Raw genomic sequence first — 15,000 nt, forward strand, 5'->3', positions numbered from 1 at the left:
ATTAGATAAAGGATTTCAGCCTAATAACGTAGCATAAACAATTAGATCAAGAATGTATTGATTACATTATAATGCCTTTCATGCACTGTCTAAATAAAATATCCATTAAACACACCTGTCCTCTTATCAAAGGTGCAAATACTGTTAACATGAGAGTAGTTGTATTTTATTAAGAAAATTAGATAATCTTAGGATATTAATCGTAATCAGTTACGAAATGTCTTTGAGATAAACAAATGATTCCTGATCTAATCATATTCTTACAATATATAAACACCAAAGACACAAATTCTTTCAGATTTTTCTTCACTCGTCCCCATAAAAATACGCTTATTTGTTTTAGTAAATCAGTTAAAAATCAAGTATGTAAATTCACCTGTTTAACAAAATAAGACGGAAAAAGCTACTATGCTTCCTCCATCCCATCCACGGAAAGGCAGCACTTAATGATATTTATCGCAAAATTATAAACAAATGGCAATCCTGAGAACCTCTCTCCAAAACAATCAACTGATTGTCGGGAAAAGTTAAAGAGTTGCAAACCGCGTCTTTGGATTTACCTTTAATTAATCATGTCCCCTAAAACTCAGATTTATGCATTAAGCGGCATGTCGTCGGGCTTCTTGAATAATGCATCTGATTTACATAGTCAACATTCACGGTAATGTTCTTCACTTCGCATACTTCACTGCCGTCTTGTATTTTCTTTGCTGGATACTAGTAAAATCAAGCGCTGCTTTTCTCACAAGCTCTACAACATTACAGGCGTTTTGTACGTTTTTTAAGCAGGTGCCGACAGAGAAAAATAATAATTTCGCTCCGGGATTATCATTATTGTTCTACCAAATTTTTTACTTGGGGACTTTTAGATTACCTTCACAGGAAAAATCCCTATATAATAAAAATTTTTTACTGAGGCAGTTGAAATACTACAATATTACAGTAATAACTCCGCAAATAATGACAAATTAACCATGGAAATATAACCCTTAATTTCAGAGAGCAGGCCCAGGATTCAGTATATCAATATAAGATATTAGTGGTAAAAACAAAGTATATAAAATTATATATATATATATATATATATATATATATATATATATATATATATATATATATATATATATATATATATATATATATATATATATATACACATTATATATATATTATTAAATAACATTAAAATACCATTTGCCTCATAAAATCCATATTCTTACCATATAAAAGAGGAGAGGAAATATTTCCAGACTTTGATGGTTTCAATGAAACCGAGTCACAAAAGGTAAAGAAAATCATAATATTGTTAAACATATGGTTATAAGAGTAAAAAAAGTACATAATCAAATTATGCAACGCAAGACCTAATGGAAAGCTTAGGAATGCTACTGGCAGCAGCTATAATCAGTGCACATCATCTGAATAAGGAAGAGTAAGAAGCGAAAATACAAAAAAATGATGAAGTAACAGCAGTCCTAAACAATACATTCTTTCCATGGCCATTACGTTACATAACGGCATTTATATGTGGAAAAGCGAAGTCTTCACACAAATGTAAAGGAGATATTTCAAGAACTTTCTTTACAATGCTTGGCTACGTGTTTAAAATAATATCTTAAAATGAACCCATAATGAGGGAGCTATGCTCTTGCACTGTGCAGCACAACTATTTTCTCTCTTCCATTCACCAAGTCTCCACATTTTCTAGCTTTAACAATCTAAAATAGCAATATAAGAGGTAAAGTATAAAGAGTTTTAGATTAGTTGCCATGATGAACTAACGTACGTCTTATCAATAAAACTATATGAACATGGGTTACTTGGTCCGTTAACACCATCGTTAAGGAAACAACGAAAATAAAACATGATCTCATGACGCCTCTTCAGAATTAATGAATTATGAAAACCAACGGGAATTAGAGCGGATCTCATCAGCTTCTCACAAAATATTCCAAATACCAAGCGATCGATTAGAGATTAGTTCGCATTCCTACCACTTTTAATTGCCTTTCAATTACTTTCATTAAGAAAAATTATATGAAAATGAAAATATTGGATACCGAACTCTTCAAAATGGATCAGACAAGTGCAACGGCCAATACTCATGTTGGAATTATTTGTGATTAACATACCATCATTAAAAGATATTTCACACGAAACGCGTAGTCTCGAAAAGCATTTCATTAAAAAAAAAAAAAGATATCAGCATTCACAATTAGCCGAAAATATCCTTAATGATACATTCGTATTAAAATAACATACGAACAGAAATGAGATGAATATAGAATTAGCAACAGTAGGTATGGGCATGAGAGCAATTTAAACATATTCACTTAGTTCTTTATGAGGAGAGGATGAACAAATAAAAGGCAAACTTCCCGGACTCTGGTCATTATGTTACTGTAAAAGACAGAATATTTTTTTTTTTTATACAGAGCCAATATAAGAAGATTTCATAAATAAACGCAGAGTTAGGGGGAAGGTAATATAAATCCCTTATACTTAACGGCTTCTTTTGAAAGGAAAAACCTTAACCATACGTTAATAATATAACCAATGGACACCAAGGCAGCATCTGCTACACATTTTACATTATATATATATATATATATATATATATATATATATATATATATATATATATATATATATATATATATATATATATATATATATATAAATATGTATATATATATATATATATATATATATATATATATATATATATATATATATATAATAGTATATATATATATATATATATATATATATATATATATATATATATATATATATATATATATATATATATATATATAGTTTAACCTAGGTCTCTTTAAAAAGCATCATCTACACTACACAGACCCAATTTTTTCCATTGCATTGGGACCGCCACGTTCATTTTAGTTTCATATGCGTTCATTTTTTGCTAGCCTATCTTAGGTCCTTGAACTCTTAATAATAGCTGCGTGGTCCACTCAAAATCTCAATATACATGGTAAGTATCATAAAACCGTTGAGTAGTTAAATCAGTGTTCTGCAAAATAAAATAAATAATTTTCTGTTTGAGACTTGGTATGTTGGAACATTTCGCTATAATTAGGTAAAGTCCAAAGCATTTTGTGGGCATACTTAATTTTGTGAACTTCTGTGCGAAAATTTGGATGCACGGTCATGTCCCTGATACTTACTCTGTAAATTTACAAATGCACCATTTATTTTAAAGGTAACCAAGCCAAGAGAACAACTTCCTATTGACCGTTATAACCCAGATTTTGTGTTTTGACTTCGCCCTTATCCCATAAAATTTCGGTCTCATTCTTGGTAAAGGTTCCTGCCAAGTGGTTCTTCTTTATATATGACACTATGTTCTATGTGGGCTAATGTATTAGTCAAACGTGCCAACAAAAACACTTTGAGAAGTAGATGAATTTACCAGAGTTAACTATGTAAACAAAAACGCATCGGAAAGTAGATAAATTTAATGGAGTCAATTGTGCAACCAAAAACACTTCGGGACGTCGACTGAGGTATAATTTTCAGAGTGGTTAATAGAAATGAACGTTGAGTTGCAATAAGTTGGACGTGTTTTTAAGTGACAAATGACCTACCTTTCCAGATAACTCCCATGCCGAAATCATTTAATTCAGCTCAAGCATCTGGGAAAACGTAGACACGGAATTGTGCAAATAAATACTGTATATGCAGACGTACGTTTGCTTTGCATTATCCAGCGAACGTTATTAATGATTAATTTTTGAAACATGAAAAATCTCTTATTTAAGGACGTAATAAAAAGTTATATTTGAATTATCGCTCTCCCTAGGCACGAATTCATAATTTCAAGTTCAAATTATCCTTTAGAAAATGTACTTCTAAACGGTTACCCTGAATTCTAATGTGCGGCGAGTTGTTTGACTGGTGAAAATCATTTAACAGATATTTCACATCGACGATAAATTAAATGGAGAGGATTAGATTTACTGCACTTGCTTCTCTCTAAAACTGAAGGTGAAAAAAGAATAAATGCTCACTCCTGCAAAAGCCGTAATATTACACCCGACTAGCCTACGCTACAATGGACTGTAACTAATCAGTAGGTCTCGCTTTTTATAGTAAACAGGATTTTATTGCATCCAGATACTTACGGACTACACATAGCTTCGGACACAAATATTAATGCATGAGGGTGAGCTTATCTATCATAGATATCACACTGAACTGAAAATGCTCTACGCTTCAAACTGCATAAACGCCAACTGGCAAGAATTAAACCCAGAAAATATATTGGTGTCCTAGGTCATATTTTTAAACGAATTATAAATACTTTGTTCTATACCACCAATTCTAAATTCACTTCGGTGTAGGCTTCATTTGAGTTATGCAAAGCAAGAAAGCAAAATCGTTCTCAAGATAATTCTGAACATTTCTTACATACGCCTCAAATGATAATGATAATGACCAACTATGATGAAGACTAGTAAATAAATAATAGCATTTGAGGCATTCAACTATAAAACTTAAGAACAGCAAGATTTTGTGTTGCATACAAAGTCTATTATATAAAATATTATGATGCACAACATAACGAGAAGATGCTTTGTTTATTCTAGGGTTCTGGAGTTTTAAGAAATTTCAGCTGTAAAATAACATTTAAAAGAAATTCTTATCATTGACGTATTTTCAGATTTCTGTAAACTGGAGGGACACAAGAAACGAAAAATCGTTGAAAATGAGAAAAACATTTCAGAACAAGTAAGCGAGCTGTAGGCAATGGTAACGGACAGGCAGAAAGACGGGTATGAAATTGGGACAGGCACCGAGTCACGCGCGTACAAAATTCAAACAAAGGTTTTCATCTCTGAGTATTTTTTCCTAAGGCCATTTTTCCGGCTATTTCTGGAACGCACGCTGATGGCGTAATTCCATTTTCAAGATAAAATCTAATCACTGCAGGACTTTTAAATTTGCATTAGATTTTTACTTCTCCTTGGGAAATATATTACAAGACAGTGAATGAAGCTGCGTAGTTGGGAGCAAATATGGTGCTGCCAGCATTCCCTGAGAGAGAAGAGAATGCTCTGACTGCATCTACAGTATATATACAATCATGAACCTGCACACACATTTTACCATATATATATATATATATATATATGACATATTAATGATCAGCAAGTAAAATACAACATAATATAGTAAAAAACGTAGCGATGCACTTTGTATGTACAAACGTTATCGAAATCAGCTGATAGGCGCGCTAACCATTTCCCAACACTAAAAAGAAAATGGACTCATTATTCCGGGTTTTCAAGCTGATTAGCATGACGATAACGACAAGTTACTCCGGGATACTACTTCTCTTTCAATTTGATTTTGTCTAAAATGATATTTTAAATAAACCTAGACAGCCAAGAGACTTGTAGTGAAGATTTATCCAGACGCGTTCACCTACAATTATATAACAATTTGTGTTATACTCTACGGAAAATATCCTGCTTAATGCCACGTTGATTAAGGCGAGTTTGGGTAAAAAAGGGCATTTTCTCAAAATGCGACTTTGCGCTCGTAATAGACCAGTTTTCCAAAGACCAAATGCGAGATTCCAAAAGCGAGATTTTCATTTTTCTAACTTAAAATATGCTCCCAACACTGGCTTCTAACTAAAATTGCAAATAAATATAAAAAAGAAGAGAAATCACTTAAGTCAAATTTATTCGAAAACTAAAAAAGAGTTAATCAGCAGAGGAGGTTCACCAATCAAAGTGTGTTCAAGCGTTCTCTACACATTCTGTTAACTCAGATCCGGACAAACGAGTAAGCGTTCTCTCAGATCCGGACAAACGAGTAGCAATACTTACCTCTTCCCGATTTGTTAGTGAGTCAGTCGGCACTTGAACAAGAGTAGTAACAAAAATAAGTTCCTGAGATGCCGCAATTGAAAGGAAATGAGTTTGATCCTATTTAAATTAAGAGAGAGAGAGAGAGAGAGAGAGAGAGAGAGAGAGAGAGAGAGAGAGAGAGAAATAAAAAATAAGTTCTCGATGTAAGTAGATCTGAAGAGGGAATCTCTCTCTCTCTCTCTCTCTCTCTCTCTCTCTCTCTCTCTCTCTCACACACACACACACACACACACAAGTTTTCCACGTATACATAAAGACCTAATAAGACTGACATCATTTGCATAATGTGTATCTGAAACCAATAAATTCCGAGTGCAGTGAATTTATATTTCCTCACGTCTCTCTTTTATACTTCCGGTATACACCAGCACCTGGAATTATATAAATATACTCCCTTTCTCTCTCTCTCTGTTATTCATAATAATTTGTTTATCATTATCAATTTAACTGGTAATGATAGTGCATTATTAAATAGTATACCAATCGCCTGGATAATACAAAAAGAAACCGTTAGACTACTGGTATATCATAAAAAGGAAAATTTTGTATGTATAATGTGTGGACTTTTCTATGCAGCATAAAAACGTGGTTATCGACTAGGAAAATGGAAAAGATTCTGAGTAGGCAAGACTACAAAGATACTAAAATAATTCACATGATTCATAATTGGAATGGCGTGAGACCGTATTACAAATGTGGAAGTTGCAAAGAGATTTGGTGTACAACGGATGGCAAATAGACTGAGATCTCAGAGATTAGGATGTTTTGGACGTGTGATACGGAGTGACGAGGATCATGAGGACAAGTTAATCAGGAAAGTGAAGTTAGAAGTGCGGCAGGAAGGCAAATAGGAAGACCCCAATATACATACATACATACATACATAAATACATACACTATGTACACATATACATGTATATATATATATATATATATATATATATATATATATATATATATATATATATATATATATATATATATATATATATATATATACACACACACACAAGTAAAATAACATAACAGGAAAGCAATGAAGATTTATAAGACTGCATTATACGGGCAACAGACGAATACAATTACAGTGACCGTTATCTATTAAAAATTGAACCACGTGGCAAGTATACTATGACATTAAAGGACTGAAGCTGAAAAAATGCAATAAATATGAGCCCGTCACTGAGGAACAGGTAGTGAAGCCCCTACCCCTAGGCAAGCGCGTACACAAACACAAATATATATACTGTATGTATATATATATATATATATATATATATATATATATATATATATATATATATAGGTTATATATATATATATATATATATATATATGGGAATAAATTATCCAGGTTAAACAGAAATTCCTCAAAATTTTTGTGAACTGGCTAAGTACTAAAAAAAAAAATATCATATACATATGTGAACCATATCACTATTGTGGAATAATTTTTGGTAACAGTTTTTTCCCTAAAAAAATATATAGCCATTGCAGACTCTTGTATATAAAATTCTCTATTAAACAAACTATACTGATTTCCATATATATATATATACATATATATATATATATATATATATATATATATATATATATATATATATATATATATATATATATATATATATATATATATGCATGCATCCCCAGTCTTTATAAATCCTAAGTAGTTTTGTCTTTGATATTTCTAAGAAATCTAAGCATGTACACACACACATATATATATGTGTGTATGTATATATGATAATTAGTTCCTGTTTGGGTTTTATGGATACTACTTATGTCTATGCATGTTTGTGGGGTTTTACATAATATTTGCTAAAGGGTTACCGTTCTGTGAATTTGAAATTCATGACCTCTTGGCATCCATATAGTTTTAATGTACGCTTTTTTACCACAGTTATTATTATCGTCAATGTGGTGTGTATCATTGGAGCTACTCTTATTGGGTCTTATTTTATACATTCTGCTATCTCAGTGCAAGTGGGTTAATTCAGTGAGAGATGGTTAGAGAATGTGAAGTGTAAGCATTTTAGTTATGACGACCTCTTGCTTTCTTGAGGCAGTCATTCAGCCTCCAATTCTGGTGTACCGTAGTAAACTTGTGGGTTAGTGAGGCCCACCTATTTTAAAAGTGTATAAAGAGTCTTTTTATAGCAAAACCGGTAAAATGGCACCCTCTGATCTCATTTACTAACACAGAATTAGGTAAGTAGCATTAGGTGTGGGTTAAAGGTGTGCCCAAGTAAAGTGCAGTGATCAAACCTAAACTGAAAATGAGGTAGTGAATGTGTCCACAGGCAAGGCCACGCTGCAGATAGATATATATATATATATATATATATATATATATATATATATATATATATATATATATATATATATAATTATATTATATATGTATATATATTAAATATATGCATATATAAAATATATATATATATATATATATATATATATATATATATATATATATATATATATATATATATACAATATATATATATATACACAGCATATATCACATTTATATATATATATATATATATATATATATATATATATATATATATATATATATATATATATATATATATTAATAATGTATGTGTAGGTGTGTGTACATACCCATTCGCTGGTGTGTTTGTAATTGGTTTGTAATTGGTATGAATGCATATTTCCAGTAGAAATTAGAAACTATCGGTGTTAAAAAACTATAAAAAACTTTTTACCAACAAGAAAACCGTAAAAATCGTAAATACAAGCAGCAATGGAAATTTAATCATTTAACGAAGAAACTATCATTTGAATCACGTTATAGAAAAAGGACATTTACATGAAAGACATTTACAAAAATGTCCGAATTGATATTATAAGTTACAATAGTCAGTTTACATAAATAAACAGAATCGGCAAATACAATGAACACCCGCAAAACTGATCTTATATGATTCTCAAAACATTATTTTAAAATAAAATTAACCTACATGGGAAAAAATGCAGAAGAAATCCCGCTTATTGTACGGAGAAAAGGGTGCTAAGCGCTGGCAGCCATTTACGTTTAATTTACTGGGGTCCAGTTTCAGAGAGAGAGAGAGAGAGAGAGAGAGAGAGAGAGAGAGAGAGAGAGAGAGAGAGAGAGAGAGAGAGAGAGGGGTTTCAGATTTCTGTAGCCATTCGCGGATACCTTTTCTCATTTTATTGAAAGATGGTAAATCAGTTTACATCAATTACTAATATTCCATAACCTGATTTCTCTTATATCTCTAGGCTGCTACGGCAGCTAGTCCTGGAATTACAAAAAATCGGCAATTCTCTGAGAATTTTTCATTTTTCTCGAAGGCAAACGATTATTTTCCTTTTTTCCACTTATTTTTTCAGTCCTATCAGATCATTGCCGCAATTTTATGCCTAACATAAAAAAAAAAAAAAATTCTCTCAAAGAACGAACTGAAAATGCTAATATGTCGGGAACATGTGGAAAACTGCCAAAATTCTAAACATAATATATCTAAAGATACATGAAAATGATATTCAATAGCAGGGGAAAAGAGAGGGTGTCTTGTTTTACATACAGCTCAAGGCAATGAAATAATGGGAAGAAATCTAATATAGGGCATCCCCCGACGGCTGAGCCGGTGGAGGTAGGCTTGTCCGCAGATCAAAGTAGAAGAAAAAATTTTAGACTGAATTATTTTTAAGGCATAAATTCCCCATTCCTGAAATTATTGTTACAAGTGTAACATCCTGACATAATACCAGGAAACTGTGTAACAGAGGGGATTAATATATATATATATATATATATATATATATATATATATATATATATATATATATATATATATATATATATATATATTCATACTCATAGAAACATACATACATACATACATACACACACACACACACACACACACACACACACACATATATATATATATATATATATATATATATATATATATATATATATATATATACATACATATATATATATAAACACACGCAAGCACGCACACACACACATATATATGTGTGTAAGACATCCTGTTATTAAATTTGTACCTAACATCATACATCGGGAACGAACCAAGGACTTCTCAGAAAGAGACAAACGCGATACCAGCCGGGGTACAATTCATTAATATAACATGTGACCTACCATGTATTTCAGGAAGTTTCACCCATCGTTTTTTGCCAATATCTTCCAAATCAATCGATTGATTGGTATGGTACTTTGAAAAGAGTTTCTCACACCCTCCCCTAATTTTTGATAAGCAATTTCATGTTCAAACACAGATTTTAAAGGCACTTTTTTTGAATTTTAGGACACAGGCAAACTTAGCCAGTCAAGAATTATGAATTCATTCGGATAAGCACTCTTGGGGTACTTGCCCCTCTCATCACCCGCCTTTCCTCCTTCTTTAAACCTCACTTCCCCATCTGTCTTTCATTCATTTCATTCTCTCTCTCTCTCTCTCTCTCTCTCTCTCTCTCTCTCTCTCTCTCTCTCTCTCTCTCTCTGTCTTCGCAATATTTTTTATGTAATGGAATGTTTTCAGGCACATGTTAGCATTGCAATTTTTCAAATGAGTAATGTAGGATGAAATGGGCTAACGACCTACATGGTTATACAGAATTTAGGGGTTTCCGAAATCTTTGTAGCTGATGAATGAAATGTCGAGTTAAACGGCGGGTTTATCACTTGTGTATCCAGTAACTACAGAGAAAGTTGACTCGTCGCTGTTCAGAGTTATGGCTTACATGTTGAAATATTCCCGTGGGTGCAGAAATGCATTTGTTATACGCCTTCTTGAAGTTTACAGCCGGGAGAAAGCTGCCCAAAAATTAAGAATAAATCTGAAGTGGTAAGATATTGCTCATAGTTATATTTCATAGTCATATATATTTAAGGGAGTAAGGGAAAGATAAAACTGATTTATTGAATACATCTATGATATCGTGTACGTTGTCTCAAATGGTTATAAACTTATAAACTGTTCTGTGATTTTAACCCATTATTTTTTCATTATATATGTAGAACACTGAATCTGGAATAAACATGAAATAACTTTTCAATCGCAAAATCATGCAAACAAAATAAAAACAATCACATTCATGAAGAAAGTCACATACGCCACGGGGTGTAATGACGTCAAGGAAGAGTAGGGAGAAGAATGGTGGAGTCGAGAGGAAAGTTGGGGATAGTGAGGAATTTATTACAGGCAGATACTCAGGACAAGTTCAGTAGTTATCAAGCTCTTAAGTCTGCAAGCGTTAATCAGTTTGCTGGCTAACCCATCAAATTCAAGAGTAAAGTGCCTGAAAAAGGTGAATTTGCAAACTGAATTTATTACCAAAAATTAGGAGAGGGTGTGAAACACACTTGCACAGTAACACACCGATCCATCAATTAATTTGAAAGACATTGGCAAAAAACGATGATTCAAACTTCCTGAAATACATAGTATGTACTTACACAAACAGCACCGAGGTTTCCTGTGTAAGTTTTATACTTTTGTATACCAGGGGCTTTTTCATCCTCTCTTTATATGTACTTGGTGCAATTCTTACATAAGGATGCAGTTTACTTGTATATTCCCCATCTTACATTTTACTGATATAAATATCAGACTCAACTCAATATAGGCACCAGAAGTTTACCGCTATCACTTGGTTACTTTTTGTTAAGGAAGAACAAAGGAAGATGAGTAAATCTTGCTGGTATGCAATGTGTGCAGTCCTCGCATACTGTTTAAGCTCTTCGAAAGTACTATGATGGGTCCATAGAAAACACGACACATCTGTTACTACCAAATTCATACATTGCCTGCTAAATCATTCAGTCCCTCAGTGTTAGTAGACATTTAAACACCCCCGCCCCCCACCACACACACATTACACCGTAAATTGCCTTATCTTGCATGAACTCACATCCTGGATTTTAAAATCCCTCCACTCCATTACTTTTTGCCACTTAACTAGCTACCACACTCTAGGTTTTCCTCGCCTTCCATTACACAATACCGGATGATACACTCGTTGGCAACTTACTGATCTTCATTCTCTTCACATGATCAAAACTTCTCAAAACACTTACATCCATCTTATTATCTATTTCTGCTTTCACATTTACTGATGTCAACATTCCACTTCCAAACAGAGGAGTTGATTTGATTCAATAACCCTTGATATGTTTCAGCTTTCACTACCATGGGACTTCCTATTCTCTTCCAAATCTTGAGAGTAAACCCAGCTACTTTAATTGCTCTCTTATTATGTAGTTCATCTCTTCTCTCACCGTACAACCGGCTGCTACACTCAGTTCCGAATATCTATATGAATCAACAACTTCTATTTTTCTATAACCCACATGTGTTCACATTAGCTCCACCTTGACGGGAGCTACCCTAATAATCTCAACTTTGCTCATATTCATCTCACTGTTGACTTTTTTTTTCTTCAAAAACAGGCTAAAATTACTTCACTGGTCTGTAATACTTCTCTTCACTATCACACAAAAATTATCTAAACATTATGCCCTTCCACATAATGACATCTGTCCATTTGACATCTCATATCCCTACAACATTTGCTTCAATTTCATAATAAAAACTTGCTTGAACTTTTCCCCACTAATGTTTCATAATATACTGTGCATGTGATTAACACCCTGACCTCGTCTAGACCTACATCACTCTGTCTGAAATTTTCTCAAACTACAGGATACACATTTTCCAATAAGCTAAAAAACATTTTAATTTACCCCTTTCACGTAATTTATTAGTCAAGAAACAGACCTAGACAGATTTCTACACAGGTATAATTATAACTTTAGCCTGTTCCCACGAAAACTTTCCCCCATACAGATCTACCCCATACAACGTGGTAAGTCGTTCTAGTCACGCTTTCACCAGGACGATACGGTGTCTAATTTCTAATTCCATAAATAACAGGCAACTTTTGTTTATACAACTTCTGAGTTGTTTTCGTCCTTTTACCATCAACAGCTACTTACAGAGGCATTCGTAGATCCTCAGATGCACCTTTCGAAAATCTACCATATTCAAAAACCATTCCAACTACTCCCTCCATCAACAAAGATCTGTGTTCTCTTGAGACAGCATCTCTTCACTATAATCATTGATTTTAAGATACAGCTGCTCTTTACACCTTCTCTCTCCATCTACTGCTTTGAAGAAATATTTCAGTCCGTTTCCTGAAACAATGGGTGGCTAGAGAGATAACATGACATTTGTATACATCAAATATTGAGCCACAATTAAGATAATATCGAATCGTATTACCTTGGAAACCGTTTCAATCAAACGGAAAATAATATATATGCACGCACATACAAACATACATACATTATATATATATATATATATATATATATATATATATATATATATATATATATATATATATATATATATATATATACATATATAGATATGTATATATAATCACCCAGACATATTACTGTTTCAAAGTAATAAGAATTCTATATCAACTTATTTGAGACTCAGTATTTAATGTACAAAAATGTTCTGTTCTCTTTGTAGCCATCTCAGAACACAGACTAAAATATTTCTTCAACGATGCAAATGGAGAGATAAGGTTTTTGTTATATATATATATATATATATATATATATATATATATATATATATATATATATTATTTATATAATATAATACAATATATATATATATATATATATATATATATATATATATATATATATATACACACACACATACGGTGAAAGTGCGCGTGCGTTTATACTAAAGTATGTATCGGCTATTTCACTGATTTCAAGGTTGCCAACAGTCTTCAATCACAATGATTTAACAACTGTATATGTGCAAAAGAATAAAAATAAAAAAATCGTCACATGACACACGAGGACCTACGCACAGTGCCACCATATAGGTTATGGGTTCAGCGAACCAACAGTCACCTTACTATCTGAATAGGCTATAACTGTTCAATAAACCGAATGGCAGCGGTGCCAATGTTCGAAAAATATTTTCTCCGGTGGTAAGAGGCGGTAATGTTTACCTTCGTGTATTGGGAACTCTTTCAATCAGAATTTTATATCAAGGGAATGCATCGAGCATAAATTTGCGATCTCCTTTAGAAAACATAAAGGACCCCACGTAGCTACTCGATATTCACTTCCCGAACACAAAGAAGCATAGGGGAATAAGATCATTAGCGAAGGGAAAAAAGTTTTTATGAGTATGTATAAAATGCAAGGTTTAATAATTTCGTTACCAAGTATAAATATAAAAATTACTTAAAACTTCTAAAGAAATCATAGAAAAAACCGTAACAAAATGGCCTCGTCAAAGCTGAAGATTAGGTACTTGGATAAATTAGTGACTTTAATGAGTCTACCATAAGCTAATGAACATTCAGTGCGAGCCATCCCATCAAAGTTAATGATATCGTCTTAAAGGATTCAATGATTTTGTCTTAGAGGATTCAACTGTCAATCCGGATCTGGCCAATGGCTTAACCAAATAACTGACTTTCATAACACATACGGTAAGATACGGGCCTCGATACTTTTCCTGGTTTACACAGATATCCTAAGGTACACAACAATCGAGAAGAACGAACTGATTAGGTTTCATGAATCATCTCTCCTTGAAATTCTTATAAACTCAAGATGATACCGTTGATATCTGAAGTCATGACGAACATTTTCATGAACGATAAAAAAAAATTCTGTCAGTGTTTGTGAGGTTATTCCCTCAAGGTTAGTTGTTTGCCATTTATAGCTCTATATTCTCTATGAACTGGGTACCACAGACATTCTTCTTTAATACTCATGTTCTGATCATAAACAATCGATGGACTAGTACAGTTAACTTTCCAAACGATGTTCATTCGTGAGAGTTAGACACTGCAATTACTAACGAGATGGAATTTCCATAGTATGTGGGTGCCTGCTAAGTAATTAATGATTAATAAACTTGACTACGAGAAACATGATAACCTTAAAGATTCAAATACTTGAGGCAGGATAAGCAAACTCTTTGATTACTTTATATCAGCAGGGAATGAATCTGGGTGATCT

General features: G+C 32.6%; 1 protein-coding gene across 1 annotated transcript in view; it reads left to right on the top strand.

The window, feature by feature from the left end:
• LOC136838639 (glutamate receptor 1-like) overlaps positions 1-15,000 on the top strand; it is a 527,409-nt gene that overhangs the window by 398,897 nt on the left and 113,512 nt on the right. The window lies entirely within an intron of this gene.

This window comes from Macrobrachium rosenbergii, chromosome 5 (assembly GCF_040412425.1).
Source record: "Macrobrachium rosenbergii isolate ZJJX-2024 chromosome 5, ASM4041242v1, whole genome shotgun sequence".
Lineage (NCBI taxonomy): Eukaryota > Metazoa > Arthropoda > Malacostraca > Decapoda > Palaemonidae > Macrobrachium > Macrobrachium rosenbergii.